Source organism: Procambarus clarkii, chromosome 55 (assembly GCF_040958095.1).
Source record: "Procambarus clarkii isolate CNS0578487 chromosome 55, FALCON_Pclarkii_2.0, whole genome shotgun sequence".
Lineage (NCBI taxonomy): Eukaryota > Metazoa > Arthropoda > Malacostraca > Decapoda > Cambaridae > Procambarus > Procambarus clarkii.
The window spans coordinates 31,587,994-31,596,359 of NC_091204.1; positions in this window are offsets into that span (position 1 = coordinate 31,587,994).

The window sequence follows — 8,366 nt, forward strand, 5'->3', positions numbered from 1 at the left end:
GAATGTTAACAAATTTATGGACATTTTTAATGGTAAAACAAGACCGGAAGGATCAAAAGTTAATTTATAAATATCTTATTAATGAAATTGGTAAGTTAAGAAAACATATTCAATTTAACAATAAAAAGTATATAGATAATAATAGCTTATACATGGTAAATTATATTGAAAAAGCAAACATGTAAAGTAGTGAATTATTTTACAAATTTGTTAGAAAATTGACGGACACTGTAATTTGTGATCATGATATCAAAGAGATCAATTCTAGAGATGCCACTAAATTACACTTCAAATTACTTACTGTGTTTGATTCACTAACTGCTGCTACACATCAACAGGCAGTAGTACGTTTACAGAAATATATTTTGTACAGTGCATTAGACTATGATAATGCATCTTCCCAAAAAATGAATACTAATAATATTAAGTATAATTTCAGATATGCAAAGATCAATAGAGATACTTGTGAAATTAATGACACTGATATCCATAGAAATATGGGTGATGATGATGATGAAGATTCTGATAATAATGTTGATGTTGATGGTAGTGGGGATACCCAAGGTCCCTTAGTAGTTTTAAAATGTCGAAAAATTAGAAGGAAAGATAAATAAACTTTACTTATTATTTCCTCAAAGTTGAAGAGAATTAGTGACCCTTGCTCTTGAACCAGTACCAGTGCCAGTGCCAGGGGCAGATGGGTGAGGGATGGATGACTGATGATGGGTAAAGAGTGATAATTGTATGTATGACCTGGGTATGGTTTTCCGGTATTCCATGATAATTTAAGTTTTTTTTTTATTCCTAAAATGAATATATATTGTAACCTTACATACTATATATTAAGTAAACGGTTTATTCAAAACAATATTATTTCAAGACATGGCTATCAATACAGATCAGATAACAATTAAAATTTTAGATTTATCACCTGACATGATACAATTTAAAATAGAAAATATAAATTTAGCTCTAGTAAATGGATTGCGGCGGATTTTTATAGCTGAGACTCCTACTATAGCCATTGATTGGGTTCAAATTAAAAAAAATACAACTATATTAAGTGATGAGTTCATTATTCATCGTCTAGGTCTAATTCCAATACCTTCAGATGAATTCATTAATAAATTAAAGATTCCATGGAAATGTCAATGTATTAACTTTTGTACGAAATGTGCAGTAGAATTTATTTTGGATGTTAAATGTCGTGAAGACAAACAATACCTCATAACAACATCTGATATAATACCATCTTTTCACAAAGAAATCCCAATTCCTTTGGTTAAACTTAATAATGGACAAGAATTATGCTTAAAAGCATATGCTATCAAGGGGATTGGCAAAAACCACGCCAAATGGAATCCGACAATTAATATAGATTTTGATTGCTGTAACAACACTTCTTCTTATTTTCTGGAAGATTGTAATAAACGAAAACAATTTTATTTCAATATTGAAAGTTCAGGTGCATTAAAGCCTGAAAATATTATGCTAATAGGCCTAGAAACTTTAAAAAAAAAATTAACCTTCTTATTGGATAAATTTAAATGTTAATACTGTAAATAGAATACCAGACCGGGGTGTGTGTGTGTGTGTGTGTGTGTGTGTGCAAAAAAAAAAAAATGGAATAATAAATGATCAAATATTTATTTTGCTTTTAATTATTCAATAAATGCATTAAGACAGAAATTATTGAGCAAGAAATTGATTAGAAAAATTTAGTTTTTATTAAATCATATTTAGTTTTAACCTGATTAGAGTCGTTTAATTCTATATCTTCATTTAATGTATAAGATGAGAAGTTATTATAAATCCAAATGAAAAGTACTAAACTTATCAAAAAAATAGGAATTATAATAATAATAATAAGAACAGTCGAATTGATATTGATTGTTTCTTGTGTGTCATTTGGTGTAGTTGAGTTGGTGGTTTCTTCTTTGGGAGTTTCTTCTGTTGTTTCTAAAGTTGACTGGCTTTCTTCGGTTGTTGGTGGGGTGGTTGCCTTAATAATTATTATTTCTTCGGTTGAGACAACTGTATATGTTTTCGTCGCTGTATCATTTTCCCATGGTGGTGGTGTTGTGGCCATGGCCGGTCTTTCTGGTGATGTTGTTGCCTGGCTTTCTTGAGAGGTAGATGCTGTCGTCTCCTCATGGGTGTCGTTGGTTGTTGTGGTTATGGTTGTTGTTGTTGTTGTTGTCGAGGGAGGAGTAGTTCCTGTTTCCTCGTAGTCCTGGTTTTCTTGAGAGGTAGATGGTGTCGTCTCCTCATGGGTGTCGTTGGTTGTTGTGGTTATGGTTGCTGTTGTTGTTGTTGTTGTCGAGGGAGGAGTAGTTCCTGTTTCCTCGTAGTCCTGGTTTTCTTGAGAAGTAGATGCTGTCGTCTCCTCATGGGTGTCGTTGGTTGTTGTGGTTATGGTTGTTGTTGTTGTTGTCGAGGGAGGAGTAGTTCCTGTTTCCTCGTAGTCCTGGTTTTCTTGAGAGGTAAATGCTGTCGTCTCTTCGTGGGTGTCGTTGGTTGTTGTGGTTATAGTTGTTGTTGTTGTCGAGGGAGGAGTAGTTCCTGTTTCCTCGTAGTCCTGGTTTTCTTGAGAGGTAAATGCTGTCGTCTCTTCATGGGTGTCGTTGGTTGTTGTGGTTATGGTTGTTGTTGTTGTTGTTGTTGGTGTCGAGGGAGGAGTAATTCCTGTTGCCTCGTAGTCCTGGTTTTCTTGAGAGGTAGATGGTGTCGTCTCCTCATGGGTGTCGTTGGTTGTTGTGGTTATGGTTGTTGTTGTTGTTGTCGAGGGAGGAGTAGTTCCTGTTTCCTCGTAGTCCTGGTTTTCTTGAGAAGTAGATGCTGTCGTCTCCTCATGGTTGTCGTTGGTTGTTGTGGTTATGGTTGTTGTTGTCGAGGGAGGAGTAGTTCCTGTTTCCTCGTAGTCCTTGTTTTCTTGAGAGGTAGATGCTGTCGTCTCCTCATGGGTGTCGTTGGTTGTTGTGGTTATGGTTGTTGTTGTTGTTGTTGTTGTCGAGGGAGGAGTAGTTCCTGTTTCCTCGTAGTCCTGGTTTTCTTGAGAGGTAGATGCTGTCGTCTCTTCATGGGTGTCGTTGGTTGTTGTTGTTGTCGAGGGAGGAGTAGTTCCTGTTTCCTCGTAGTCCTGGTTTTCTTGAGAGGTAGATGCTGTCGTCTCCTCATGGGTGTCGTTGGTTGTTGTGGTTATGGTTGTTGTTGTTGTTGTTGTTGGTGTCGAGGGAGGAGTAATTCCTGTTGCCTCGTAGTCCTGGTTTTCTTGAGAGGTAAATGCTGTCGTCTCCTCATGGGTGTCGTTGGTTGTTGTGGTTATGGTTGTTGTTGTTGTCGAGGGAGGAGTAGTTTCTGTTTCCTCGTAGTCCTGGTTTTCTTGAGAGGTAGATGCTGTCGTCTCTTCATGGGTGTCGTTGGTTGTTGTGGTTATGGTTGTTGTTGTTGTTGTTGTTGTTGTTGTTGTTGTTGTTGTCGAGGGAGGAGAAGTTCCTGTTTCCTCGTAGTCCTGGTTTTCTTGAGAGGTAAATGCTGTCGTCTCTTCATGGGTGTCGTTGGTTGTTGTGGTTATGGTTGTTGTTGTTGTTGTTGTTGGTGTCGAGGGAGGAGTAATTCCTGTTGCCTCGTAGTCCTGGTTTTCTTGAGAGGTAGATGGTGTCGTCTCCTCATGGGTGTCGTTGGTTGTTGTGGTTATGGTTGTTGTTGTTGTTGTCGAGGGAGGAGTAGTTCCTGTTTCCTCGTAGTCCTGGTTTTCTTGAGAAGTAGATGCTGTCGTCTCCTCATGGGTGTCGTTGGTTGTTGTGGTTATGGTTGTTGTTGTTGTTGTTGTTGTCGAGGGAGGAGTAGTTCCTGTTTCCTCGTAGTCCTTGTTTTCTTGAGAGGTAGATGCTGTCCTCTCCTCATGGGTGTCGTTGGTTGTTGTGGTTATGGTTGTTGTTGTTGTTGTTGTTGTCGAGGGAGGAGTAGTTCCTGTTTCCTCGTAGTCCTGGTTTTCTTGAGAGGTAGATGCTGTCGTCTCTTCATGGGTGTCGTTGGTTGTTGTGGTTATGGTTGTTGTTGTTGTCGAGGGAGGAGTAGTTCCTGTTTCCTCGTAGTCCTGGTTTTCTTGAGAGGTAGATGCTGTCGTCTCCTCATGGGTGTCGTTGGTTGTTGTGGTTATGGTTGTTGTTGTTGTTGTTGTTGGTGTCGAGGGAGGAGTAATTCCTGTTGCCTCGTAGTCCTGGTTTTCTTGAGAGGTAAATGCTGTCGTCTCCTCATGGGTGTCGTTGGTTGTTGTGGTTATGGTTGTTGTTGTTGTCGAGGGAGGAGTAGTTTCTGTTTCCTCGTAGTCCTGGTTTTCTTGAGAGGTAGATGCTGTCGTCTCGTCATGGGTGTCGTTGGTTGTTGTGGTTATGGTTGTTGTTGTTGTTGTTGTTGTTGTCGAGGGAGGAGTAGTTCCTGTTTCCTCGTAGTCCTGGTTTTCTTGAGAGGTAGATGCTGTCGTCTCCTCATGGGTGTCGTTGGTTGTTGTCGAGGGAGGAGTAGTTCCTGTTTCCTCGTAGTCCTGGTTTTCTTGAGAGGTAGATGCTGTCGTCTCTTCATGGGTGTCGTTGGTTGTTGTTGTTGTTGTGGGCACGCCGCGCCGCTCGAGAACACGCTCACGCAGCCTAGCGTCTACCGAAGGGACTGAGATACGCCGGTCCGAGCTCGGTTCAGAACAGTTGGCCGGACAGAGCGGACGTCCCCGACCTTCACCTCGCCCAGTCTCCTGGCTTTCTTGAGGGGTAGATGCTGTCGTCTCCTCATGGGTGTCGTTGGTTGTTGTGGTTATGGTTGCTGTTGTTGTTGTTGTCGAGGGAGGAGTAGTTCCTGTTTCCTCGTAGTCCTGGTTTTCTTGAAAGGTGATGCTGTCGTCTCCTCATGGGTGTCGTTGGTTGTTGTCGAGGGAGGAGTAGTTCCTGTTTCCTCGTAGTCCTGGTTATCTTGAGAGGTAGATGCTGTCGTCTCTTCATGGGTGTCGTTGGTTGTTGTTGTTGTTGTGGGCACGCCGCGCCGCTCGAGAACACGCCCACGCAGCCTAGCGTCTACCGAAGGGACTGAGATACGCCGGTCCGAGCTCGGTTCAGAACAGTTGGCCGGACAGAGCGGACGTCCCCGACCTTCACATAGCCCAGTCTCCTGGCTTTCTTGAGGGGTAGATGCTGTCGTCTCCTCATGGGTGTCGTTGGTTGTTGTGGTTATGGTTGTTGTTGTTGTTGTCGAGGGAGGAGTAGTTCCTGTTTCCTCGTAGTCCTGGTTTTCTTGAGAGGTAGATGCTGTCGTCTCCTCATGGGTGTCGTTGGTTGTTGTCGAGGGAGGAGTAGTTCCTGTTTCCTCGTAGTCCTGGTTTTCTTGAGAGGTAGATGCTGTCGTCTCTTCATGGGTGTCGTTGGTTGTTGTTGTTGTTGTGGGCACGCCGCGCCGCTTGAGAACACGCCCACGCAGCCTAGCGTCTACCGAAGGGACTGAGATACGCCGGTCCGAGCTCGGTTCAGAACAGTTGGCCGGACAGAGCGGACGTCCCCGACCTTCACCTCGCCCAGTCTCCTGGCTTTCTTGAGGGGTAGATGCTGTCGTCTCCTCATGGGTGTCGTTGGTTGTTGTGGTTATGGTTGTTGTTGTCGAGGGAGGAGTAGTTCCTGTTTCCTCGTAGTCCTGGTTTTCTTGAGAGGTAGATGCTGTCGTCTCTTCATGGGTGTCGTTGGTTGTTGTTGTTGTTGTGGGCACGCCGCGCCGGTCGAGAACACGCCCACGCAGCCTAGCGTCTACCGAAGGGACTGAGATACGCCGGTCCGAGCTCGGTTCAGAACAGTTGGCCGGACAGAGCGGACGTCCCCGACCTTCACCTCGCCCAGTCTCCTGGCTTTCTTGAGGGGTAGATGCTGTCGTCTCCTCATGGGTGTCGTTGGTTGTTGTGGTTATGGTTGTTGTTGTTGTTGTTGTCGAGGGAGGAGTAGTTCCTGTTTCCTCGTAGTCCTGGTTTTCTTGAGAGGTAGATGCTGTCGTCTCCTCATGGGTGTCGTTGGTTGTTGTGGTTATGGTTGTTGTTGTTGTTGTTGTTGTCGAGGGAGGAGTAGTTCCTGTTTCCTCGTAGTCCTGGTTTTCTTGAGAGGTAGATGCTGTCGTCTCTTCATGGGTGTCGTTGGTTGTTGTGGTTATGGTTGTTGTTGTTGTTGTTGTTGGTGTCGAGGGAGGAGTAGTTCCTGTTTCCTCGTAGTCCTGGTTTTCTTGAGAGGTAGATGCTGTTGTCTCTTCATGGGTGTCGTTGGTTGTTGTGGTTATGGTTGTTGTTGTTGTTGTTGGTGGTGTCGAGGGAGGAGTAATTCCTGTTGCCTCGTAGTCCTGGTTTTCTTGAGAGGTAGATGCTGTCGTCTCCTCATGGGTGTCGTTGGTTGTTGTGGTTATGGTTGTTGTTGTTGTCGAGGGAGGAGTAGTTCCTGTTTCCTCGTAGTCCTGGTTTTCTTGAGAGGTAGATGCTGTCGTCTCTTCATGGGTGTCGTTGGTTGTTGATATTACTACCAGTCTTGGTTTGGCGGTTGTTGAGTTGCTAATAAGAGGTTTAGTTACCTTTTTCTTTTTAGTTGTTGTTGTGTTGTAAGCTGCTCTCTCATTTTCTGAAGTTATCATTAGTGAGACAAATGTAGATGTTTCCGTCACTGTAACATTTTCCCATGATGTTAGAGGGGCTGTTGATGTTTTCTCATTTTCAATTAAGTGGGAAGTTGTAATTGGTGTAGTTGTGTTTTTCTTTTTGAACCACATACAACTTTTGGTAAATCCAACTATTAATATGAGTATTAGCACATTCATTTTCTTTTAGTGTCAGGAAAAGGTTGATATGTGAATCGATCAAAATTCACAGAAGAAATGAAATAAATTTGCTGTGATTTACTATATTTATATGGTCCACTAGGAAAATCGAGCACAAGACACTGCCAGGGTAGTAGGCTGTCACAAACCCCGTTAACAGCACTAGCCTGTGTGAGAGAGAGAGACACACACACGTCCGCTCTCTCCGGGAGGCAGCGTGCCACTGTAAAGAAAAGGAGCCGGAGGATCTTTTTTTATCTCCTCTCTCCATGGTGTAGGTGCCGGAAGCACTCAACTATCTTTTAATATCAAATCTTGTTTGCTCCCAGTATGTGATTTACCTACCAATTTCAGAAGAATTTCGCAAAATTTTTAGGCTAATTTCCTTACTGTCGGAAAATCCGACACCATTTAATATATCATACAGACAGATAAGAGCTGTGTTGTATAAACAAGTTACCCATAGAAAACGTAACTTGTAGTGGAATTACCGTCTATAGAAAACGGGATATCATCACCACATACTATTATAATTCACCAGCTATTCTGCTGGGAATTGTTCTTAAATACATTAGTCTTTGGACTTTACCATCATAAAAACATCTTATATAAATTAACTTAATTATCAATATTAAAGTAGAGTAAATGTGACCCTTCTATCACTTTCTGAAATCTGGACAAAGTAGGCCAGGCGAGAGTGAGGAAGGAGGGCAGCCATTGTTGTGTCACCTCCGAGACGTGTGGAGCGAGTTCGGCTCCTATCATTCTGGACAATGTCGGCCAGTGACGTCAATAGAATGGAGTGTTAGATGCAGCCATTTATACGAGACCAGAGGCTCACACGGGAGCAAATTCGGCTCCTGTTAATTTTACTTGGACGTAGTGTTATGGAAACCAAAGGTACCATTGTCAACACGATGTCTACAATTCAAGTTAAGTCTATCCGAAACCCGTTTATCATTCATTTATGGCCATTAATGTCAGGATATAGGGTGACCCGGTTAGATCACATGGAAGCCTCAAACTAAAGGTAATTAAGCCAGGTCTTTAATGTTCCATGTACTGTTTTCTCTGATATACTTGTCATATATAGATTCTGGCTTCACAGCTAGCGCACTTTTGACAGGTCAAGACGAGGAAGGATTTGTGCACCAGTTACTGGGTGATATGGAAGCTACCTCAAAGAGGATAATTTGGTCTCTACACCCTAGTTATACCTGGTGGACTAACCTGCTGTACTATAAGATAAGGAACCTCATCAATGTATGTAGTTATTTCTGTAATTTGATTGGCTGCATACATATAAATATAAACCCCCCTAATGTGTAGAGGATCGATTTGTGAGATTAAAGATTATTGCAGAAATACAGTCCACTTATCATTATACAAATTGCTATCGAAGTATACAAATTAACGTAAATATAAATTCATATAAATCAAATAAATATAAATCTCACAGGTCGGTTCCCACATTATTTGGTCATCTTCGAACCGGATGACGGATTATTTGATCCTTTGAACCCACATTTGGTCAT